The sequence below is a fragment of the Argopecten irradians genome, chromosome 14 (assembly GCF_041381155.1).
Source record: "Argopecten irradians isolate NY chromosome 14, Ai_NY, whole genome shotgun sequence".
Classification (NCBI taxonomy): domain Eukaryota; kingdom Metazoa; phylum Mollusca; class Bivalvia; order Pectinida; family Pectinidae; genus Argopecten; species Argopecten irradians.
In genome coordinates this window covers 24,562,977-24,590,898 of record NC_091147.1, presented here as the reverse complement: position 1 = coordinate 24,590,898, position 27,922 = coordinate 24,562,977, and the positions used below count along the sequence as shown (strand labels likewise).

Genomic DNA, 27,922 nt, shown 5'->3' with positions numbered 1-27,922 from the left:
TTTCTTCTTTAAAAACTGATTTTTGACTTTTGACTTGGTGTAATAATTTTATGAATGCCTATCCCAAAATTTGTTCTATTAAGGACACATTTTTTCCCCCCTTTCTTTAAGTGCCCTGGGTGCTTATTGGGTAAAGCAATATTTACAATTACAGAAACTAGTGTGTAATGAAAACTAATTTAAAAGTGATTTTGATATAAGAGCTCGATACAATAACAGGACCCACTTTCATAAACATTCCATAACTTTAAGGAAAACGCTTTCAGTTTAAGAGCCTTCCTTAAAATATGTAAATATGCTTTCCTAAGTTAAGGGATTCCTTAAGTTTAAGGAATGTTCATGAAATTATGCCCAGTACAAGATTAATATAACACAAATAATTTAAGAAAGTGCGAAAGAGAGCTACCTACACAATATCTGGTATCATCATAAAAGATTACAAAATTATCAAAACATTACAAAAACAAGCAGCCTTTTGTTTTAATATGACACACTGGAGACTAGGTATGTAGCACTATTAATGGCATTAAAGTCACTGTATCAGGAGATGGACATTATTAACAAGGCTTATTTGTTTTAAGGGACAAATATTAAACTAAAGATTTTAGGGGACAAACAAGTAAACAATTTTCAGCATACTGGGTATTTGTTAAGAGGACGAAATGGTAAGGAATTTGTCAGCATAATTTCAAGGGGACAAATAGGTAAATAATTTGTCAGCATAATTTTAAGGGGACAAATAGGTAAAAAATGTGTCAGCATATTTTTAAGGGGACAAATAGGTAAAGAATTTCTCAGAATATCTGTTTAAGGGGGCAAATAGCTAAAGAATCTCTCAGCATATTTGTTTAAGGGGACAAATAGCTAAAGAATCTGTATCATTAATGTATCAAAAACAGTTCCAATTATTTAACAGGACAGAAGGTCATAGAGATTGGGTTTGCAGATCTGAAAGTTACAGTTGAATTTCAACAATTTAAAACTCTACGACCCAAATTCAGAGCATAAAGTTAAGGGAGGTATGGTCCTGCCAACTTTGAGATAAGTTTTGACTGTATTTAACCACACTATACCCAATTTGTGTAGCACTAAATAACAAAACATAGGCAGTATTACATATGATCTATTGTAAAAATATGTACCATAGCTTTATAAATATACACACAACACAGCTTCAATTACTACCAACGTTTTTTGCTTTGTTTATTTCATTGCAGTGAGACTGGAACCCTTATTAAGTGTGAAATCAAATTCATGTAGCTTATCCTCTCAGAAATCAAATTTACAGGATTGCATGGTTGACATAACAGTTCAGTTAAGAATAATTATTACAATTTAGTAATTACAGTCAACCCTGTCTATAAAGAACACCAAAGGGCCAAAACAAAAAGTTCTTTACAGACAGGTGTCCCTTATACAGAGGTCAATTATATCGTAAAATGCACCAAATGGGGTTGGCAATTGTCCTTTATAGCCGGTTTGACTGTAATTAAAAAATTAATTTTTTGTAACTAAATAATTGTTTTGCTTTGATTCCATGTTACTGAATCGTGTACCACTTTAATGAATCTGTTCATTGGATCAATCACAGATTTGTAACTGGTTGATGATTTTCACGTGACAGCCCGTGTTCCCCTGTACATTAGAGGACTCTGAAGCTGTGGTGCTTTTGTCTTGTAATGTTCATTGAAGTCAAGTCTGAAGCTGAGGAATCGTAGGCTGACATCCTGGTGGGTCGTCAGCATTACCAAGAACTGCTGTACCATGTCCTGTGAAAACAAAAATCATCAGCATTACCAAGAACTGCTGTACCATAGTCCTGTGAAAACAAAAATCATCAGCATTACTAGAACTGCTGTACCATGTCCTGTGAAAACAAAAATCATCAGCATTACTAAGAACTGCTGTACCATGTCCTGTGAAAACAAAAATCATCAGCATTACTAGAACTGCTGTACCATGTCCTGTGAAAACAAAAATCATCAGCATTACTAGAACTGCTGTACCATGTCCTGTGAAAACAAAAATCATCAGCATTACTAAGAACTGCTGTACCATGTCCTGTGAAAACAAAATCATCAGCATTACTAAGAACTGCTGTACCATGTCCTGTGAAAACAAAAATCATCAGCATTACTAAGAACTGCTGTACCATGTCCCTGTGAAAACAAAAATCATCAGCATTACTAAGAACTGCTGTACCATGTCCTGTGAAAACAAAAATCATCAGCATTACTAAGAACTGCTGTACCATGTCCTGTGAAAACAAACAAGTCAGCATTATGAGAGAACTGCTTACCATGTTGATGTGAAAACAATGTGGATCGAGTTTAATCATTTTTGACCTGCATGCTTTCTTGTGCCAAATAGCCATCAATCGTATCTACTCCTTGACCCTACACCAAAAATCGTGCACTTAATAACTTTTAAAACAGTCCTGCATTGACTTTTATTTGTTATTCCAGGGGTGAAAATCACTATTTTTTACATCCAGCCATGGAATATTTCTGACAGCTCTGTGTGTGGCCACAGGTGAAAAGGTAGTTTGGTCCTTTGATGTTCTTACCTGGTAGCTCTGCGATAAGACAGGTTTGAACTTGGCTCTGGTGTTGGGTTATGATGATTTCTTTGAGTGGCCATCCTACGAGTGTGTTATTTCCATCTCTTTCCCTCGGTCAACCCCCAGTCTAGAGGGTAGGACAAACAAGTCCATCGTTTATTACATCATTGACACTGGCATGTGCTTTCTTGTGAGTTAGCCATCAAGTGCTAAAATGTGACCCTACACCAAATCAATCGTGCACTTAATAACTTTTAAAACAGTCCTGCTGACTTTTATTTGTTATTCCAGGGGGTTACTATCACTATTTTTTACATCCACCCCTGGAATATTTCTGAAACAAAGCTGAAGGCTTCTGTGTGTGGCCACAGGTGAAAAGGTATAGTTTGGTTCCTTTGCAGGTCTTACTGGTAGCTCTAGTGATTAAAGACCTTGAACTTGGATCTGGTAGTTGGGGATAATTTTCTTTCAGGAAGGCCATCCTACGTTTTGTTGGTTGTTCTTTCAATCTTCTTCTACCGTCGGTCCATCCCCCAGTCTCCCTGGCAACAATATAAACACTTTCATTTAGACTATGCTTCTGAGTTTTCACTATTTTTTTCTCATTGGCTGATCATGATCACCTGGGGGGGGGGGGGGGGGGGTTCAATCTTATGCCATCACTGAGTAAAAGTTTCAATTGTTAGAAACACTAAGTTCTATCTTATTATTATGTCATTCACAAATAGGGTTAAGATTGCAAGGTCATGTGATCTGACATTTGCTCAGGGAAGTGTCCTTAAATTCATAGTTTATGTAATCATAATTAAAGGGCCCACTACCTTTTCCAAAACAAACCATAACAAGTTTCTTAAAAACAATACTAACAAGTAGAACATTTATAACAATGGAACACTGGTACATGTGGTTACAACGAGCCAAACAAATTGAACGAGTTTTCCTGTGTAAATCATATGTTTTAAAAGTGATGATTTATTTTTTCTGTTTTGCTGCTGACGCAAAAGTGTTAGTCAAATTATGCATTGTATTTAGGACGACTGCAGGAAAAAATAGGACAACGTGCATTATGAAAATTAACATTATTACTTAATTTATTTTAATATAAAATTGACGCTTTAGGAGGTTAATGATCATGTGTAGTATTTAACTTAAAGGTCAATAATCTTTTTGCAGCTCTACCAACTTTTTATTTCTTGTTTTTACATTCCCATTTTTAAAAAATCAAATTGCCGTTTCGGGAAGGTTAGTGGGCCTCTGTACATAACTACAAAGTGATTTCACAGAACTGGTTTTTCTATAATCAATGATTTTATTGTCATTCCTGAAAATGTTATTGTTTATTTTGTAATAACTCTTTGGAAAACGTTTCTCTTGTTGTTTGTCAAAAATTACTGTCGCGCCATCTGTTCCTCCGAGGACTGTTGGAAAAATTCTCCCAAAGCCTGTCTGGAAATCGATGGATGATAAGGTTCACAAGATGGTCTCTCAAACTGGGCTCAGGATATTCTGATAGTATAGAAAGAATCACATTTAAGTTGACAGTCATTACTGTTAAGGTATCCGAGTTATCTTAATCTGTTGACTGTAGCCAATTACACATCTTTTTCAATACACATTTCTTTTTAGAATAATACAGTAGCTTGAAATGGTCCTGCCTACAGTCAATGATAGTTTCAATTTCATCATATTTAAGTTTTCCTATGTAAAAAGTCCATATTGAGGGAAACATTTTAACCCTATGAAAACTTTTTCAATCAATATAAACAAAGAAGCCCAGAGGGCCTGTATCGCTCACCTGTTATTTTTAGTAATTATCAAAATTATTACACACCACTTTTGTATTCACAATCCATATAATGATGCTATTGATTAACCCATTACAAATCTGCTATCCAACCACATAGGTTCAGAGTGTAAGTCATTTTATATGAAGAATTAGTAGCCTAATTGACCTTTATGGGCCCTTCTTCTATTTGCCAGTCTAAACGCCCCGGGGGATCAGCCCTATCCAAACCCCTCATATAGGACTGCTACCCATTGCATTACGATGTGCTCTTCCATGCTTAGTTGCAGAGAAGAAGTTGTTTATATGGAAATAGCTAAATTTGAACCACTTTTGACCTGCCCCCTCAGGCCTCCCGGCGGGTCAAGCCCTATCATTTGCACAATTTTGAATCCACACCCTATACAAGGATGCTCGACCATTGCATTATGGTGCTATCCATGCTTAGTTTAGTTTCAGAGAAGAAGTCATTTAATATGAAAATAGCCAAATTGAGTCCCCTTTTGGCCCCGCCCCTCAGCCTCACTGGGGGGTCAGCCCATCATTTGTACAATTTTCAGTAAGTAGTCCATAAGGATGCTGCCAGTCAAATTTTGTTGAAATTCCACGCACCAGCTGGGTATGGAGAAGACTGTCGATTGTTCTGAAAGACAACAGACGACGCAGCGGTATCCCATAAGCTCATCTCAGTCTTTCGGACCCCGGTGAGCTAATAAAAAGTTACTGTTCACTATCAGTATTTGTACTCAAGGGCAGACAACTCTATATCAACCAAATAGCTTACCTTAGACTGTTCATCCAAGAGACACCTAGAGATAATCGTATCCAGGGAACACCTGATGGGCAGCAATAATAATAATCCAGCGTCCTCAGCCTCGTCCGACTTTTGTTAGAAGTTCGTCCCACGAACCCTCCAGTACTTCAAAGTTAATGTAGTACTGTACTTGCTGCATCAAAATGCACCATCTCACTGGTCAGCAGTGTGACAACAGGTGAAGAATGCTAGATAAACTCTGAAAAGAATTAAATCATGTTGTCTCTGATCTGACGACAAAATTACAGGTGCGTCAACATATCAAGGAAAGGATTTGCCATGAATAACTCAGTGTAGATACCAATAAATACTTTATATATGGTCTTTTTGGTGGAATGATATTGTTCAGGATTTCGACAGGACGTCGCATATATGAACGTGGAAATATTGAGAAAATGGTATACCAAGGTTCATACAGAAATCAAGATATGAAATTCAAGAGAGCTTTTCAAGGCCTTTTCAAGGCTTTTGATGATAAAATCAAGGCCCTTATAGTATATTATAAGCATAAGAATTTCATATTGACAAGAAAATAAAAATGTTTTATTCATTAATTCTCACATAAATCCTTTATATTGATGATATCTGACGAATTTTGCAGACAGTTTTAAGTGCCCAAACTACCTGGAAATTTCAATCTAACCATCATCATTGCAAATAAAAACTAGAAAGCCATGCTGGTTTCTCCGTTATAACTTCAATTTGCCTTGAACAAGCTTGACATTACAGATGCTTCAATTCCTCTAACTTTCCACATACATCGCTATATCTGAAACTCGCATAACCATCCCCTCATCACCCTCATCTCAACATCTTCAGAAGGTCCCGATCTTTTGGAGATTGTACATTCTCAAAATACCGATATTCAACTATGATTTTACCTTCTCAAATTGCCGATCTTTAACTATGAATTGCCTTGAACAATATCTAAAGAAAACCATTAAACTAATCCAATTCAATGTCAGAATTTAATATGATATCAAAATGCAGTCATCATTATTGTCCTCACCTTTTACGATAGCCAGGCTCCCCACCATGTTTTTTAGCCGGCTATTTTGATCCAGCTCAGTGAAACTATATCTTGTATTATGAAATACTTAAAACCTCATAAATAACAAAACCCACAGAAGACCCTGAATCTTCTTTTATTTATATAGTGATAAAACCAGATGTGTAAACGAGTATCATATTCCAGATAACGAGTTGATACATACTAATAGAGACCTCCACAAACGTCATTTTCATTTTGTTGTCAGTATGCCGTGATAAGCGTGGTAAGGGTTAAGAAAATTTTGAAACGATTTTTCTGCAATTAACCACCAAAATTTAGAAGATGTCTGTGATAGATAAAGTAAATTCCCTAAAATTAATGTTTTCAAGGCTAAAACGACCATAAGGCCATATATCAATTTCAAGCCTATCAAGGCAGACACTCAAAATTCAAGGCCTTTTCAACCTGAACCCTGTTACCCTAAAAGACGAGATTTTAAATTTTTTGTTGTAAATCCATAACAGTATTTGGTAGATAACCAATAATATTAATTAATGAATTATTCTTAATTGACCATAGATAGTGATTTTATGAATTAATGCCCAACACTACCTGGTATGCACTGAAGCATCTTGGCACTGGCCATCTGGTTTCTCCATATATTGGCCAGAATATACTCCATCCTCTTAGACCGCCACAGAAAGTTGAACACTCGCAGGTACATGATCATACACTCAGGCGTGAAACACCTTCAAACAAATTTTGTACATTACTCTAAGGAACAAATATAATCATACATTATATCACTATTTTGACAACCCCCCCACCCTCTATCCGATTTGACGACAATGAGATTGCCACAATATTTTAGTCTGTGAAACATTCTTGTGACTATGAAATGAAATGTTTATTTGCTCGAGTTCTATTTTCTGAAATTTAACCTTAAACGTATGAAATTGCAGACCAAGAAAAATACCAACTAGCTATATGTGATATGTAATGTAGTCACAGTTTAGTAAAATATGTTTCTGCTAACAACTTATTCATGGTTTAATTCCCAATTAAGGTTCCATCCTGACGAGGTTTGTTCCATCCATATATAAACTCTCTATCCTCCGGACACAATAAAATCTCTGATGACTTAATGCTTAAACAATAGACATAATAGAAAACTTGTATATAATAAATGTTGTATTATCACGTTTCAGCATCCATTCACAAATTGTTTTGTTAACCTTAGGTTCTATACTAATTTAAGGTTCCATCCTGACGAGGTTTGTCCATAATCAAACTCTCTATCCTCAAGGACACAATAAAATCTCTGTATATATTAAATGTTAGAATTTGTATTGTTAACCTTAGTGATCTATACTTACTGTTCTGATAGGGCCGTCCACGTGATAATCAAGGCTGAAACACATCCCATCCAGTATCACCCGAAGATACCTGTATTTAAAGTAATAAATTTCAATATTCATCATAGGACAGTAATAATCACACATTGTATAGTTAAACAGGTAGTTATTGATGCCTATCAATCATCAAACTACAAGATTTACAGAGAGGGTGGGGTGGGTGGAGTGGGAAAGGGGTGGATATGAGCTCTGTATAACTTAGCATTACCATCGCTGTATATGATTTATGGAATATTCCAGCGAAAAATCTTTTTTCTCTGTCTGTGAAACTGTATTCAGAGGTTCATTTTCAATCTTCATATTTTTAAAGAAGTTTCGTAGATAGCAATGCCAATTAATATTTAAACTTTCCAATAAAACTAAGAAATTTCTATTAAGATACAAATTTCCTTGCATCTACTTGAAATCTAGACGGGAGAGAATGGAACAAGAATGGTTTTGTTTGATTAGTTCAATGTCCTATTTTAAATGAGCCAGGGTCATTTGAGGATTTAAGGTTTAGATGGTGGAGGGAAGCCAGAGCACCAATGGTCAGTACCTGGCAACTGCCCCACATGGGATTCAAACTAGCATCCCATAGGTGGAGGGCTAGTGGTAATATGTCAGGACATCTAAACCACTCTTCTACTGTGGCCCCCATAAAAGGATGTGATGAAAACATGATGTGGACCTTATAATAACTTTCAGATTTTAACTAATTATAGTCATACATTTTTGGTATAGATTTCTAGTTCAATGTTTGTACAAAGCTGACCTCCAATAGCCTAACATCCAGCCTCTTGAGAATATCTGAATCATCAAACTGGGCATTAGTGGCTCTAATCGCGGTTTCTAGGATACCAGTCAGGTTGTGTAGATATAGATTCCCAGCTGGCTTGGCAAGATCCTCTCTGAAAAAAAACCCCAAACATGTCAAAACATTTCTTAAAAAGAAATGATGCAAGATTCACCCACTTTTCTTATCAATATATACGAAAGAAATACAGAGATGCTTCATTTCAAAGGGTGCCGAGACTGCACTTAAAACACTGATTCAGAAGAAATCGTTTAATTGAAATGATTTATTTTTTATTTTTTGGATGTAATTAATTTTTAAAAGATCACTCAAATAATATTTTGAATATTAAAAAGTTGGAATTAAGCTATTATACAAAGAAAGATGATGACATCGCTCAAAAACTTATGTACTGTACTGTAATGTACCTACCAAATTTTACATTTTAATGCCAAATTTCTTTTTCACAGTAAATGATTTTGTGAATTAAAAGTCATATGGTTCTACTATACCCATATACATAAACACTTTTTTGGCGATCAATTTTCACAAGTTCTATTCATCCGTGAAATTATGCTGCAGATTTCTTACTCTAGTAAGTCCATAAGATGTCTGATGAAATCCCCTTGTCCTAGCAGTAGGTAACGTCTCATTGCCTGAAAAGTGATTAGCAGGTATGAAGTTATTTGATACAAGCTTTTATAAAATGAGTTTTTGAATTTTCATATTTTTTTCTTGCTTGTGTTGGTGAGAAAAAATTAAAACTACAAGTTCTCGGTTATAAAATGCAAAATTTTGTAAAATTGATTAGAGAAATAACAGATGTATATTTGTAAGTATACATGTATTTCTGATAACTTAACATGAACTAAAGGAATTCTAGAATAAACTAATATGTTAATAACTTGGTGTCTCAGTCTAATGGTTATTTGGACTAGTAAAATTTCAAAATTTTACAAGATCCTGATTTGTTATTCAGACTAGTCCAATTAAATATATAGACGTTTGGCTTCTGCTTCAGTCATGATCAGTTTAAGATTTTTGACCCATTACCGTTTGGATGCGTTCGTGATGAATGCATATTTGATGTATATAGGCTGAAATAATAGGATAAATTTTCGGGCGATTCCGTCGATCCACGGATTAGGTTGACGCTTCACTGATTTCTCTGTTAGATTCAATCAAGTCTATAGTCCCATTATTGAATATATAGACGCAATTTGGTGAATGTGCATTATGCACTGCAAAAAAATTCTTCAGTCAATGATACAGTTTTGTGACGATTTTGGCATAAGTATAACCATTGAATAATATTTTCCCATTTTCACCGTTTGAAAAAAATGATGCGTTACGATATGAATAGTTTTTATTTTAAATAAGCAAATTATTCGTTTTTTTGGCATAACATACTCAGTAGGCTGATGTATCCGTAATGAAAAACGAATCAGGCTGAAATTGCTAATAGGATTCGGTCTACTTCACATCAATTTTAACATTCCTTCATATAGCTCCCAAAAAAGATGGTATGTTTTGAACTTGACCACTGCTCTTGTAAATATAGGATATTTACGAATTTAGTACAATCGAACTACTTCATTTCAATTGGTACTAGTTCAGCCTTAAAATTACTAGTCGTGGGCATTGGACTAGTGCTTAAAGTCACAGACAGGTGTCTACAAATGAAATATCGTGTTTATCAGATACTGTACTGATAGCATGGCACAAGATGCATTAGAACTGATCAGGACAGTGCAGACATGGATACATGAATAACACTATGTGTGCCCCCCCCCCTCCCCCCCCAATCACCACCAATTTCATGGTGGCAGCATTAATATGTAAACCATACCTTTAGGTGGTCCATGAATTTGTATTTATTGTGTAGTGTATCCAGCAGGTGTCGACTTGTCTCCTTGTACACTGTGTCAATCATATGCTGGAATTCACTTATAGTATCCTGCATAAACATCTCACCCGCTGAAGCAAAACACAGTTAAAAAACTTGAAATATAATAAATACAAAATGTAGCTGTAAAAAAACTTAAAATTATTGAATTTTACAATGAACACTGAAGAAAAATATAAAATAAATAACATAGATATTTCCTAAATAAAATATCTCAAGCGTGGAAGCCGAATTATAAAACCTTATATCTACATTCACTTGCATCTCCTTCTATACTAACCAAACCAAAGTTAAGTTTATGAGGGTATAAATGACACCCAAACAATTATGACATCACTAATGTTGACATGGTAATATCAACTGATCACTGTCAAAATAGCAGTTCCATCTTGTGGAGTATATTGTCGTTGATTTATGGGTTTCCTGGTCTTATTTCGCCAATTTCAATGCAGAGACCCCAAAATAAGTTAATAATGTCAATATAAGTATTAAACTATCTTGCCATGAAATCTACGATTTTATAGATACCAGGGCTTTGCCGACAATTATTTCATAATTTGCATAAAAAGATAGTTTAATGCACAACAGTAATAAATACACATTAAATACTCCATTGAATTCTTTCAATGTAACAAAGTTGTAATGTCCTTATTCCCTTTCTTTCCTCTAATAGTTGCAATTTATTTTTATTTTTAGGTTCTTCAATAGTTGCAATTTATTTTTATTTTTCTTAGATTAAAAACATGAATATTGAAATAGCATTGTCTTTTTTTTGTAGCTAAAAAATCTGGGGCAACATTTAAAAGATCAGTTTTCTATAATTTGTCAGATTATTTTAGAAATTACTATTTCAGATAGGAATTTCAAGACAAATTTGGATAAAATGCACCAAGGATATCTGTCTTATATTGGTTGAGGCAACATTTGAAAGTTTTACATAATTTGTAAGAAGATTTATTTCTCCTCATAGAGACAATTGTTGATAGAATGTACCTAGGATGTCGGCACAGAGAGGCATCAGTTGCCCCACTGCTTCGTTAGTCCCAGGACTTGATCTGAACCTACCATTGGATACCGTCTCACTAGGAAGTGAGGCAGTGTGGCAGAATGGTGGTTGTATTGTTTTTTGATCAATTGACATACTGTACCCAAACCATATATGAGCAATAGAAATAGTCTACCTGGACGCTCCAATTAATTTGAATAAATCAAATTTGAAATAAATTATGATGTTACATGATAAAATAATAGCAGCAAAAACTCTATTTGTTTTTAAAATATGTTTTTCTATATATTTCAAAACTATTTTCAAATGAAAATAAGGAATATTTTGTTGAAAAATTTGGTTTTTGTATGAAATTATTTTAATAAATTAAAGAACCATAACTCTTACATTACAATTTGTTTTACTTCTTAATAGAAGGGAGACAACTCCTTCAGTCTTATCCATCAAATTCACTCAGCATGATACAAGGGAAATAACTTTTTCTTAATTTATTGCTTTGTTTTGCTCATTTGTAAAAGGCTACAAAAACTTGTATGAAGAGAATCTCTTAATACCATGAACACAGCCTACCTTTAGTGTTGTCCATGATCATGGCGACCTCGCGACCTTTGGTTGGTGTTCGGTCCTGACACACTTGTCTCAGATAATTAATAGATTTACCGGTGTTAAGTATCTGTCAACAACAAGGTCAAATCACAAACCACTCCCTATTCAGTGATCACACCAACAAACTTACTGAATTTAAAACCAGTTGAACTATGTATCAGATATCTGTACTTTATTGATATTATTAGGATTTTTCGATAATACATCAAAACATTTCGGTTTTCACTTTTTCAGTAAGGAATTTTAGGACAATTTTCGATAATATATCTTAAACATTGAAATTTCAAGACAAGTTTGGGGAAATTATAAAGATAATGCAAAGAAGTTGTAGAAAGACTTTAGTGTATCTGACAACAGCAAAGCTAATTAGATGTCACACCATGAAATAACTTTTAGTTTCCCTTTAGGAAGGAAACTATTACATATACTAAAATGTAACAATAAGTTAAAATTAGGATTTTGCTATTTCCTGGGTGAATAAAACCTTATGTTAACCCCACATTATTATAATTGTTAATTTAAAAGTGTACCCTTCTTGCTTGGTCCATTGTGATGAAATATGGGATCATGGACTTCCTCAATGTGTATTTATCGTGCCACAAACGGTCGTTTTTTACTGTTGGATCAGACGCCACAAAGAACTGGAAATATAAAAAATATGATTTTTATTTATTATGTGATTAAAGTGAATGCAGCTTTTAATATGTAATCTCCACAACATTGTGGCCATCTTGTCTTTTTTTAATTCTGAATAAAAAAAAAAAAAAAAAAAAATCAATATTCTGGTCAGGAAAACATTTATGATTTGATAAATAGTAGTGAAGATTTTTTTTAAATATTTAGATAATCTTAAATCCTGTTGGACCTAAAGGATAATCCATAACCTTGGCTGACCTTTGGCAAAGCCAAACGTTGTTTAAAATTTCAATAATTTCGGTTTTCAGGAGTTTTTGAGACAAAATTGAAATATTTTGTAAAACGATTTGCACACACACAGATGTCTCACTAAAAGGCGATAAAAAGGCAAAAATTATGCATGTTCAATAGTTTTGACTTAATTTTGGGATACAGTTTTACATCATAAAACAAAGTTTTAAGATATACTGTAGTCAGTATTCTCCAAATGTAAAGGAGGCCAACAGGGGAATGTGTGTTCGTCACAACAGAGAATTGATTTATAGTTGCAGCTCTTAGAACTTATAGCTGCAGATTTCAAAATGGCGAGATATTTCAAATTGTAATAAAAAAGATGAGTTCTGGCGGTGAAAATTATACCTCGTCATGGGTATCCTCCAGCTCGCCGTCATATATCCAGCGAATCAGTGTGGAGTAGATGGGCTGGGACACCTGTTAAAACAAAAAAAACTCCTTCATCACATATCAGAACTCAAAACATGTACCAAAGGCTTGTACATAGTTAATAACAATATCATAAATATTATTATCACAAGAGTCCCAGATGGCCTGTATTGCTTACCTGTTACATAGAATTGTACATCATGGATAGCAATTGTATAAAGATGATTTATGCAAGAAGATTTATACAAGAGGCCCAGAGGGCCTGTATTGCTTACCTGTTACATAGCAGTGTACATCATTGATAGTAATTTTATAAATATGACTTATCGTGAAGATTTATACAAGAGGCCCTGTATTGCTTAGCTGTTACGTATGGATAAATCATATTTGTAAAATTGCTATAAATAATGCATAAACAAGAGGCCCACAGGGCCCGTATTGTTCACCTATTATATAATTTTTCACATTAACTTAAAGAGTGATACAAATTTGCAGGGCCTATTCTGTATTGTATTTTGTGGCTGATATAAGTCCTCATTCCCCCCCCCCCCCCCAAAAAAAAATGAAAACCACAATATTAATCCAAACTGGTAGCTACATTTTTCAATTGGTACTTCAGATTTGTCTAGATTTTAGACAATTAATTACGAAAAAAAGAATGATTCAAATTAAGACAGTTCAACCATATGGAGTCATGTCATTCTTGAATCTAATATAAACTTGGCTGGTACAAGATCAATTTAGATTGATCAAGAATTAAAATAACCCAAAAATTGCAAAAAAAGAAAAAAAAAAAATTACCATAGTCAATGTATGCATGATAAGGGCCTTGATGTTGGGGTCTCCATGTTGCATATACGAGTATAAAGACGACGCTAGGGCTCCTCCCTTCTTCCCTATGGTAAAATAACAACAATATTAGATAATCGGGAGGCTGCGACATTTTCATTGAATCAATGTAATAAAAATACATAGTGTTGAACTGATTCTCGATTTTAATCGATGATCGATCGATTATGATTTTCCTAAAGACTGTCGATTATGAAATGTAATAATCGATTATCAAAATGGGAGATAACTTGTGCTTATTTTATACTGTTTTGAACTTTTATTATGAAAAAATATATGTGCAAATCAACCTTTCAAAATGCCTTAGACAAGTTAGATACACAATAATTCAAATATGGTATAAAGAAAAAAAAAATTCAAGTCATACTGTTGGTTCATCTTTCAAAAAAAATTTCAAGGAAATTAAATGATTAATTAAATATATAAATATGGAAGAGTTTTCTGTAAATGGTATTCAATTGTAAAATTGATAATTAGAAGGTTGTCCTAAACCGATCATCAATTGTGATTTTACAATCGATTCCCAACACTAAAAATACTGTTGCATGTAATACTGATATTGTTCACTAAAATCAAATACAGGGCAATATACCTCGACACACATCTACCACCGTGGCCAGTGTTTTGAGCCGCAGAAGTGGGTCAAATGTCCAGACCACAAGCTGTCTCAATGTTATTGAACTCTCCTCGGGAGACGTCAGACCGGTATCTCCTTGGTTCAACTGCAGCAAAAGGGTTACATCAATTTGTTGTTCAATATTTCATCCTAGATCTCACATTAAGTTTTATATGTATACTGAATTACAGCGATTTAGATCTCACATTGATTTTTATATGTATACTGAATTACAGCGATGTATACTGAATTACAGCTTAAAAAGTGTTTTCTTAAAAACAAGAACTCAATCAATCAGAATGCCTTACAGCATTACAGTTTACTGTAAACAAACTTTCTTTCACGTGCAATTTATTTTTCACGAATTTCTTGATCTAAAAAAATTCCCGAAAGTTTATCTCTGCAAGTTGAAATCTTCCACCATTCTTTCACTATTAAAATCAAATGTATTTCCATTCAATTCTAAATTCCTGATAAATTCCTGAAAATTAATCCACGCAAAAATGTTTTGAAATGGAATTCGCAAAATTCTGTAGCCGCGAAAGAAAGTTAGTTTACAGTAACTTATCAAAATAAGCCCTGTCTTATCTGGGTCCCTGTGTTTTCTCACATCATTGTATACAGTAAAACGTGGTTATAACAAACCTCTGGGGACCAATGAAATCACTTTGTCATAAGACTAGTACAGTACATTATATACATATTGCAAACATTTTTTTAGGAACTTTGGGAATAACAAGAATTCCACGGAAATGGATGTGCCGCCTGCACAGCATCATAAAAAATAGTTATTTACAGTTGAAAATATTGTTAATAATTTTAGATGAAGTAAACAAGTTCCCATATTTCTTGCAAATATTGATGATTTTGAAAAGTATCAAACCCATCTAAGATCTCATTGATATAAAGCAATCATCACCAAAATATGGTTGAAATCCGACAATAAATACTAAAAGCCAACATTATTAAGGTCCCGTAACTCTTGCATTTTTTGACCAGTATCTGAACCCATTCTAAGATCTCATTAATATAAATTGCAACATACCCAAATTTGGTTGAAATCGACAATAAATTTTAAGTTATCGAGCGGAAACCATGGATTTTACTGTTTTTGATGATTTTTAAAATGTCCCGTAACTCTTGAAAAATATTTGACAGATTTTGACCATTATTGAACTCATCCAAGATCTCATTGATATAAAACAATTTTATGAAATTTTGGTTGAAATTGGACGCATAAATATTTCTAAGTTATCAAGCGGAAAACCATGGATTTTTCTGTCTTGATGATTTTAAAGACCCGTAACTCTTGCAAATATTGACGGATTTTGACCATTATCGAACTCATCTGAGCTCTCATTGATATAAAACTATATACCAAATTTGGTTGAAATCGGACATTAAATACTTCAGTTATCACACAAAAACCGTTTCCCAGATGCCGACAACGACGCCGACATAGTGATACCTAAGTGTCGCCCTTGCATTACAGGCGACACAAAAAACCTACATTATAACCATGAATTTGATGAAAGCATGTTCATCATACACACGTTCAAATAATAAAACAAGAGGCCCAGAGGGCCTGTATCGCTCACCTGGTTTGTAATGCCAAGTAATGTTCTGAATACAGGTTCATTGTTTCTTTTCTGAAGGAATTTTAATATTAACCTCTAAATCCCCTATTGGGCCCCACCCCTCCCGCCCCCATTTCAGAGCCAAAATTTATACAAGTTCTGTTCCCCTTCCTGCAAGGATGTTTATGGCCAAATTTGGTCACAATCCAAGCAAAACTCTAGGACAAGAAGTGATTTATAGGATTTACCTCTATTTCCCCTATTGGGCCCCACCCGTCCTGCCCTCGGTGGGCCAGAGTCAAAATTTATACAAGTTCTGTTCCCCTTCCCCCAAGGATGTTTGTGGCCAAATTTGGTTACAATCCATGCCGAACTCTATGACTAGTAGTGATTTAAAGGATTTACCTCTATTTCCCCTATTGGGCCCCGCCCCTCCTGCCCCCGGGGGGTCAGAGCCAAAATTTATACAAGTTCTGTTCCCCCTCCCCCAAGGATGTTTGTGGCCAAATTTGGTTACAATCCATTCAGAACTCTATGACTAGTAGCAATTTAAAGGATTTACCTCTATTACCCCTATTGGGCCCCGCCCCTCCTGCCCCCGGGGGACCAGAGCCAAAATTTATACAAGTTCTGTTCCCCTTCCCCAAAGGATGTTTGTGGCCAAATTTGTTTACATTCCATTCAGAACTCTATGACTAGTAGCGATTTAAAGGATTTACCTCTATTTCCCCTATTGGGCCCCGCCCCTCCTGCCCCCGGGGGGTCAGAGCCAAAATTTATACAAGTTCTGTTCCCCCTCCCCCAAGGATGTTTGTGGCCAAATTTGGTTACAATCCATTCAGAACTCTATGACTAGTAGCAATTTAAAGGATTTACCTCTATTACCCCTATTGGGCCCCGCCCCTCCTGCCCCCGGGGGGACCATAGCCAAAATTTATACAAGTTCTGTTCCCCTTCCCCAAAGGATGTTTGTGGCCAAATTTGTTTACATTCCATTCAGAACTCTATGACTAGTAGCGATTTAAAGGATTTACCTCTATTTCCCCTATTGGGCCCCGCCCCTCCTGCCCCTGGGGGATCAGAGCCAAAATTTATACAAGTTCTGTTCCCCTTCCCCCAAGGATGTTTGTGGCCAAATTTGGTTACAATTCATGTAGAGCTCTAGGACAAGTAGAGATTTAAAGGATTACCTCTATTTCCCCTATTTGGCTCCGCCTCTCCTGCCCCCAGGGGGTCAGAGCCAAAATTTATACAAGGTCTGTTCCCCCTCCCCCAAGGATGTTTGTGGCCAAATTTGGTTACATTCCATTCAAAACTCTATGACAAGTAGCGATTTAAAGGATTTACCTCTATTACCCCTATTGGGCCCCCGCCCCTCCTGCCTCCGGGGGACCAGAGCCAAAATTTATACAAGTTCTGTTTCCCCTTCCCCCAAGGATATTTGTGTGCCAAATTTGGGTTACATTCCATTCAGAACTCTATGACTAGTAGCGATTTAAAGGATTTACCTCTATTTCCCCCTATTGGGCCCGCCCCTCCTGCCCCCGGGGGACCAGAGTCAAAATTTACACAAGTTCTGTTCCACTTCCCCCAAGGATGTTTGTGGCTAATTTTGGTTACAATCCATGCAGAACTCTAGGACAAGTAGCGATTTAAAGGATTTACCTCTATTACCCCTATTGGGCCCCGCCCCTCCTGCCCCTGGGGGACCAGTGCCAAAATTTATACAAGTTCTGTTTCCCCTCCCCCAAGAATGTTTGTGGTCAAATTTGGTTACAATCCATGCAGAACTCTAACAAGTAGCGATATAGGATTTACAGAATGTTGACTTTTGTGTTTTTACCCATGTCCCTCTAACACAGCTATCAACCTATAGTACTCTGTCAACACAGTTCTTACTCTGGTGTAACGCTGCACAGAAACTCTGAAACAAAACAACACCGCTATTAAGTAAAGTATTCAATATCAGTATACTGTTCAAAGCTAGCATAAATAGAGGCAGGCTATCGATTTAAAAGAGAGAACAATATTCTTTACAAAGGTTTAACAGTTTATAAACTTTGATATTGAAAATTAAGTTACAAAACAGTGCAAACCACAGTTATATGTCCATGCACTTTGGAGAAAAACATGATGATGAGCCCAAATATCTATTTTAGCAATAGGAATTCTTACTGTATCAAAGTGAATCAAGATTAAGTATATCATTGCAGGCCCTTTTTTTACTTTTTTTTCCACAGTTTTGCACACTACTGTATCAAATTGATCCAAAGTGCAGCCCATTTATTTTACAGTTTTGTACACTTTACCTGTCCAACCAGACCAAAAGTCTTGTCAGCACTCCGTGTGTTGATGTAGTCCTTGGTTTTGGAATACAGCCATCCACACTCGGCAAGCTTACTGACTAGCTGTCGTATTGCTTTAGGGATCCCAGCCTTAAATTTACAAAGCAATTTACTTCAAACTTTGATATCATCTCTAATGAATGATGCTATCTATGCTCGTCATGTAACCAGTATTTTTCTGGGTAAAAATTTGGCGATTTGAACTTAAAATAAGAAGATTATATTTTAGCAATTTTAAATAAAAAAAAAAAATATATTCCCGATCTGGCATTTAGGCTATATATATGAATCAACCAATTTTCTATATTTCACAGATCAAATTTTTGCGATCGTAGCAATGTCCTGCTAAATTATGAAGATTTCATCCCTGCATAATTGTTAAGAGTGAGATTCTTTTTATATACATAAAAGGACCAAACTATCTGCTCATCTGCTGTCAAACACAGAGCCTTCAGTTTAGCTATGACACAGTCCAAAGGTGGATACAACATCAGGGATATTTAACAAAATATCAAGAAGACTATGCGATTACCTGAGAGTCTATCCTGTAGCCTTCTTTTGAGGGATCAAATTTTATCCATTTCCCCTCGATTCCTTGGAAAGCATACACAAGATCCTTGATCAATTCTGCCTCTGGCAATTCAAATGAAGCTGGAAATACAACATGAACATTATTTTAATATGACCTATTGAGTATAAAATACGAAATTGCAGCACACATCAGTTATAAAACCATATAATATATTTTTATTATTATCATCAGTTGGTTTTTATTCAGACTTCAAACTACTTAAGGTAGACCGTCCCTTTTAGTTTCCTCTCAGGGAATTCGTTCATTTTTTGATATTTTGATTTTAGGTATTCCCTGATCACAAAAACCGCATAAAAATGATATTTCCCTGTAACGCTGCACAGAAACTCTGAAACAAAACAACACCGCTAGTAAGTAAAGTATTCAATATCAGTATACTGTTCAAAGCTAGCATAAATAGAGGCAGGCTATCGATTTAAAAGAGAGAACAATATTCATTCTTTACAAAGGTTTAACAGTTTATAAACTTTGAATATTGAAAATTAAGTTACAAAAACATGCAAACCACAGTTATATGTCCATGTACTTTGGAGGAAAACATGATGACAGAGCCCAAATATTTTTTTTAGCAATAGTTAATTAATCCTTACTGTATCCAAACTGAATCAAGATTAAGGTATATCATTGCAGGCCCTTTTTTTAACTTTTTTTTTTCACAGTTTTTGCACACTACTGTATCAAATTGATCCAAAGTGCAGCCCATTTATTTTACAGTTTTGTACACTTTACCTGTCCAACCATTCCAAAAGTCTTGTCAGCACTCCCGTGTGTTGATATGTAGTCCTTGGTTTTGGAATACAGCCATCCACACTCGCAAGCTTATACTGACTAGCTGTCTTATTGCTTTAGGGATCCCCAGCCTTAAATTTACAAAGCAATTTACTTCAAAACTTTGATATCATCTCTAATGAATGATGCTATCTCTGGCTCGTCATGTAAACGCAGGTACTTTTTCAGGGTAAAAATTTGCGATTTGAACTTACAATAAGAAATTATATTTTATGCACTTTTAAAATAAAAAGAAATAATATATTCCCCCGAATCTTCACGGCATTTAGGGCTATATATATGAATCAAGACCAATTTTCTATATTTCACAGATCAAATTTGTATCGATCAGTAGCAATGTCCCTGCGAAATCATAAGAAGATTTCATCCCTGCAAAAAATAATTGTTAAGACAGTGAGATTCTTTTTAGATGCATAAAAGACCAAACTAACTGCTCATCTGCTGTTCAAACACAGAGAACCTCAATTTAGTTTATGCAAACAGTCCAAGGTGGATAATAACATCAGTGATATTTAACAAGATATCAAGAAGACTATGCAGATTACCTGAGAGTCTATCCTGTAGCCTTCTTTTGAGGGATCAAATTTTATCCATTTCCCCTCGATTCCTTGGAAAGCATACACAAGATCCTTGATCAATTCCGCCTCTGGCAATTCAAATGAAGCTGGAAATACAACATGAACATTATTTTAATATGACCTATTGAGTATAAAATACGAAATTGCCGCACACATCAGTTAGATAAAAATTGGGGGGTGGGGACCATATTACTTATTTATATTATTTAACTACTTATAATTATCATCAGTTGTTTTTGTTCAGACCTACTTAACTCACTTTTATCACCTCTAAGAACCAAGATGTTGGATTCAGGTTTGTGGCGTCGAATTTCCCGGTTTGGAACTAATGCTGTATTTGATTTTTCTGTAATAAAGAAATATACAATTTCACCGTTCACTTACGTCATGCATCTGTATTCTATTTCTTAAGTTTAAATACCAAATACCTGACGATAATTATACACAGTACATACTGATTTTCATGAAAATATTACATTATATTCCGGAGTATAAGTCACAACTGTCAACCATTTTTCTTTCAAAGAACGATAATTTTTTTTCAATGGGCCTATTCACATACCACTGATACCCGATAATGTTTGTGCCATGGGATAATTGTTACTATTGGTGGATATGGGATGACATCAAAAGATGATATCCCATCGATAGAGGCGCGTCCTACCATCTTTTCAGAGGGAAGATTACAAAGAGTTACGTTCCATTACCACTGGAGATACTAGTCTTGCACAAACATTATCAGGTATCAATGTGGTACACAAATTAGTCTCGTTCATACTAATTTTGATCTATTTTTTGATCTTCCAACATTATACCTTACAGTGTGATATTCCGCAAATGCTTTTGTAAGTTATTGAGTAGATTGTAACATGACATCAACCTGGCAAAACGTATAAGTAACTAGATACAAGTACAATACCCAATTCATTTTCAGTATATCAAATATTGCCAGTTTGCTCAACCAAAATAATGAGTGTCACAATCCATTCTTACCTGCAAGGGCAGATAACTCTAAATATGAGTACAAGAACAGAGATGATTGGTCATTTTTGAGGTATAGAATATGGGGAGAGGCCCTAAAATTCAATACTTTTAAGGAACTCATCATATAAACAATATTGACCTTGTCCTTGGCAGAGATGACGTCAAACGAGATCCCAATGTTTCGACTGTTTCCAGTCCTCTCTAGCTCAACAGAGTTGAATGTAGTTCTGAAAATTATTATTAAACATGCATTGAAAATTACATGTAATACTTTTGTTGCAACAGCAACCTTGGTTTTTCTTCAGGATTGGAATGGGTTTTAATTGAAAGGAAATTTTTCCCTTACTGACATGATTTAAAACAACTGCCACCGACATTTTGTGTAATATTTTATGATTTTTTTAAATGCTCAATGTCAAACCTGATATCAGGTGCATTGGCTTGTTAACACAGCTTATTATTTTTGTGAAATTATGCAATGGACAGGCTAGTCAGAGATCATGCTATATACTTCCATTGTCTGGTAAATTGATTTCAAATATTCTGTGCTTTCAGAGATATATCGGACCTATACAGGCTTGAACAAGAAAGTATGACATTTTCACATGACTTACATTTGAGGAATTGTAGGGTTACTATTATTGAGAGACACATAGACTAAACAGGCATGTACGAATGAGAAATCGTAGGGTTTATTTATTAATTAGAGAGACAAATAAACTTACAACTGGACAAAGAAATTTTGGGTTCTTACACACACCTGACTAACAAATTGTAGGGTTACATTTGAGGACATCAACTTACACTGTAGAATGAGAAATTGTAGGGTTTTACCTATTATTGAGAGACAACTTACACTGTGCATGTACGAATAGAACTTGGTAAGGGTTACTATTATTGAGAAGACAAATAAACATACGACGCATGTACGAATAAGAATTGTAGAAGATTACACTGTAGGGTTATACTATTATTGAGAGACAAATAAACTTACACTGGAATGTACGTATAGAAAATAGGTAGGGTTATTATTATTGAAACAAATACACTGATACACAGGCCATCGTAGGGTTACTATTATTGAGAGACAAATAAACTTACACTGGCATGTACGAATGAGAAATTGTAGGGTTACTATTATTGAGAGACACATAAACTTACACTGGCATGTACGAATGAGAAATCGTAGGGTTACTATTATTGAGAGACACATAAACTTACACTGGCATGTATGAATGAGAAATCGTAGGGTTACTATTATTGAGAGACAAATAAACTTACACTGACATGTACGAATGAGAAATCGTAGGGTTACTATTATTGAGAGACACATAAACTTACACTGGCATGTACGAATGAGGAATCGTAGGGTTACTATTATTGAGGTCGCTACGGATACTGCTGATCCCACTGCTACCCAGTGTTTGTTGGAGACAGAGTTTAACGATGTGACGTCTCCAAGACTACCGGGCGGTGTGAGGGTATCTATGGAGGGCAGGGTTGAATGGTGTCGAGGTAGCATGAGAAGGCAATCCAGATCCAAACAGGCCAGAACCATTTACTGTAGGCTAAAAAAAAAAAGAATTTTACAAATGATAGTTGTTTTATAATATTTTAACCAGTGAAATGCATATAGTAGACTTTAGTAATTAGATCACTTCTTGCAGTGGCGTTCACTTGCTATCTTGTGTCAAACATGTAATAGATAGTGACCATTCACCGTCAGAGACCCACTGTTTTCACTTAAGTGTAGTGCAATCACCAATGGGTCTGGGACGATGGTAACCAAGGAAAGTTTTTGGAGAAGTATTAATTCATTTATCTCTGAATATAGATTTTAATTCTACAAGCTTTTGATGAAATACATAGAAAGATTAATATTATTTTCCATTATTACCAATACTAGGAATCAAGCTTGAGACTTCTGGACTACCATCGATCATACACAGAATATCTATTAAAATATTTATAAGACATCCTAATAAGTTTGCTACCTTTGCTGCTGGTCCACTGGCAGAATCGCTGAGAGACATAAGAAGGAACAGAGAAGCCCATCTCTGCTTTAGTACACCCTACAAATATATAAGTTTCTTGTCACAACAAAGTTTCTTCAAAGTTTAGATACCAAACCGAATTGTGCCAATTTAGATACGTGCTACTAAAAAATAATTCACAGTTTTGTCACATTTGCAATAAAATAAGTACATTTTCATAATCACAGTCAAAACAACTAACCTGGGCCTGAAGTTTCCTGTGTAAATCTGAAAATGTGGCTGCATCTTTCTCTCTGCCTTTTCTAACCACTGAAAAAAAAAGAGAATAATTTGATGAGACATTCTCCCAACATTCACAGATTTGACACCCGTTATACAGCGGGTACAACGTAGATGCTTCAAATTCTCTGCCCAAAAGTACTGGTATAGTAACTATTCACCTAATAAAAGTTATGTGGTCGTCTGATCCTATACACTAGTTAAGTCACTCAGTCTAGTGAAATTGAAACATGAAGATCATCAATCCCTAGCAGTGTTCTCCCTTAGGGTCATTTTCCAGCTGGTCCTAAGGACCAAACCGACCCTAAAAGTCACTGGTCTTGACTGAAAGTTACTGGTCCTTACAAAGTTACAATTCATCCTTGTAGTTTATATACTAGCAAAGTAATATCCTCATATCTTTTTTAGTATTGTGCGGTTTCATCAAAGTTGACTGAAAACCAGAATATTACGAAAATCTGTTTTGTACAATTTGATCTTCAACTTGTCTAAAATGATTCTGCTATTTTTGTTTTGACATCTTTAGCAGTCTATCAGACCTAGATCAAAAATTTGTCGGTCAGAGGACCAATTCAAATGCATGACAAAAAATGTCTGCCCTGCTATGAAGTTGCCGGTCATGGGCAGACGGACAGGCGTTAATTTCGAACGCAGATCCCTAGCTACAGGTATATAGGGTATTATAGATAGTGTTCACTAACCTCTTCAACAAAGTACTGTACAGGACAAATAATTATGCAACATGAATTCAATTGGCATGTATTGTTGATCAGCTATAAGATCAAATTTGATGTACGGTTGACAGACCCAAGATCATGTCATAAAGTGAGGATGTTTCTTTTGAGACTATCATATTTCATTCTTTTTCTTTTCTTTTTTACATGTGGGAGAAAAGTCATCAACCAACACCTCTAGGGTATGCTAACGAAACATCAATCCTCGGGAAATTCATGAATATCCAACCCACTGTTATAAGCTCAGACTGAACGTTCATAGTTCTCGATTGACATAAATTGTTTTCATTCATAAACCAATTATACGGAGGATCTTAATTACATGGAAATTGTTTTCATTCATAAACCAATTATATGGAGGATCTTAATTACATGGAATTTATCAAACAAGTTGAATGATTAAGGCTCGTGGCATATCAAATTGTCTAATGATTTTGATAATGATAAATTTCATATCCACATAGTCACGAGTGTAAGATTCTATTTATATCACATAACACTTTTGTGAAATATAAGAAGTATATAGCAAAACTTTGAATTTCCGTCTCTATATAAAACATGTACAATAGAAGGTGGATTGATGTGTTTCCATCTAATGAAACAATCATGCGACGTCATACAGATATTATGACGTCAAAACTATATGTGATTTTTATTTTTATCAAGCCTTGGCATAAAAGAGTATCTTACATTTTCTTTTGATTTTTTCAGCAACTTGGAATTCATTTGTTTCTACTGGAGATCCATTATTACTGAAAATAAAACAAAATCATTGTAATTTACTGATCCATATATTAACGATACAGAAAATTGTGCTTAGGATTGTTTATCTAACTAACAGGAAATTCCATCTGTAGATGAAAAACACTACAGATTAATAAGATGTTAATCAAATTGTATATCTGACATAATTTGATATTTTCACCAGAGTGAAGTTATATATACGCCACTTTTAAGCCATACAAAAAAAATATTTGTGTTTCTGGTAACCCGACTGACCCTATAAAATCAGTGCCTACTCAAAATTTTTTTATCAGTTTTGTCCTCAAGTCTATTTCAGTTTTCACTGCAAGAAACTGGGATGAAGTGGAAAAATATATATAGAAAAAAAAAAAAAAAAAAAAAAATAATAATAATAATCCCTACCTACCGACCTTTCATTTTTGAACGGTGTTAGCGTAAACAAGAATATTTCTTTATTTGGCCTTATGTTCATTGTAAAACCTTATACAGTATAACCCCTCTAACTCGAACCCGGATTCCTCGAATACCCCCTATTCCTCGAACTGGTTGTACGGTCCCGACCGTGTCCCTATTATAATCTGTGTAACAAAACCCTGGATAGCTCGAACAGCTATTCGTCGAATACTCCTCATTCCTCGAACAGAAATATGTCCCCGTTTCATCAAATATATAGTATTTACCCATGTATTCGTCGAACAGGTGTTCGGCCCTTGAATTTTTTTACCTGTGTCACACCTGACTGCACCGACCGACATGGACAATTGCTCACGATCTTGTGTTTATACAGGTGCTGTATCTAGCCTTTAGGTAATTAAGGGATTAACTGTGTCATTATTACCTACCTAAACGATTGCAAGTTGTTAACGTTGTTTGATGCTAACTTCATTTGAACATTTCAGAAAAGACGTTAAATAATTAATTGATGCTAACTTCATTTAACATTTCAGAAAAGACGCTAAATAATTAATGTTTCTCTTGTAATAATCTTGTTGATCCGTGTAAAAAGAAAGTACCCATTGTGAAATGACAAAAGAGGCGGAAGATATTGCTGACATCCGCCTAATTATAAGTTCAATTTGCAAAAAATTCTTTGTTGTTTTCATTCGACAGGCTAACATAATGTTCTTTAACGAAAGATGAAAGAATATCAAACGATATACACAAAGTAATTTATCAGTGTGTTCCGTATCTTTTTCCGTATATTGTATTTTGTAACTTTACTCCTGAACACATGTAACCTAACGCTTTTACAAAATAGACATCTAAATATCGTTTCTTATGTCCGTAATTATGCTTGTCAATAACTTTATTGTATGTATTTTGTAAATGTTTTAAATGATTTGCGATAATTAGATAATAGAAAATGTACTCCTTGTTGACCAATATTGGATTGTACACTAACCTAGATGACGATCGCTTACTCTGCTGTGAATGACTTTGATTTAGGGCTTTCTCGTAAGCATTTTCAAATGCTCAATTGATGTTATACATATTTTTTCAACTTGATATTGCCATCAATAAACATTTGAATTAAGAAATCGCTGAAAAATGTAATTAAAATGTCATTGTCGTGCATTGTTTGTCATAGTTTGAGACCGGACATTTTGACTGTCGATCGTGACCAACCTCAGATGAGTCAAATACCCCATATTCCTCGAACTATTGACCTGGTCCCCTGCTGTTTGAGTTATAGGGGTTTTATAATTTACTGTGTTTCACTACAGCGAAAAATATAATAAAACTAATGGTTGGGATAAAAATCAAAGTTTTTGTGTAACCTTCCAATTATCTTCAGAGAATGCTGTAATACTGGCAAGATGGCATCTGAAAGGAAAAATTACAAGGATTTAATTTCAGTAAATTGGAAATTTGATTAAAAACGAAATGCTAAAGAATGTTTGTATGGTTATTGTTTTTTATTAATGTTAATTGAATATGCATACCAAAAGTATTAAACATCTTATAAACGACTATTGACTTTTTCGAATTCTAAATATATGACCACCTACTTTAAGTCTTTCAAAGCCGAGCTGTTGTATTATGCAAGCTGGCCCTTTGAAGTTAATATCACTTAGACAAATGTGTTGTTTTGATTTTGAAACTTCTCAGTGTGACATATATATTTAATGGCTAGTTTTTCACTCATGTTGGAAAAATAACAAGAACTAAATAATAAGTGTGCGTGTGTGATGTTCATTAGAGACAGGGTGTATAATGGAATGAATACGGACATTCACAACACACTCCTCCCGGGTCCTCATCCTCATTTTCCGACAATCTACCCCCCCCCCCCCCCCCCCCTTGAAAACAGAAACTAGGAGATAGGCCTAGAAGATAAATGAGCGACCCTGCGATCATTTCTTCCAGATAGAAGTAAATCCGTTATCAGCAAATATCCATCGTTCCCTATCGATAGATGAAGATTTTTTTTCTTCCGTAAATATCTGATTTACATTTCTGTTATTGTTTGAACGAGTTGGAACCCAAAAAAAATCAACAATAGCTAACAATTATTCGTACCGTCTGATAATCCCGTTAATTTCACACATAACTTCTTCAATAAGAGCGCAGAAGTTTCAGGACCCCTTTCTGTTCTGCTACCCATGGCTGTGATTATGTTCACATTCGTAAATTAAGTACTTCAGACTTCGAGAAAAATGTCAACTGGTCGTAGCCATATTTGTTT

General features: G+C 34.9%; 1 pseudogene; it reads right to left on the bottom strand.

Moving 5' to 3' along the window:
- Positions 1-100: 100 nt before the first annotated feature.
- LOC138307110 (gamma-tubulin complex component 3-like) lies at positions 101-27,922 on the bottom strand (annotated as a pseudogene).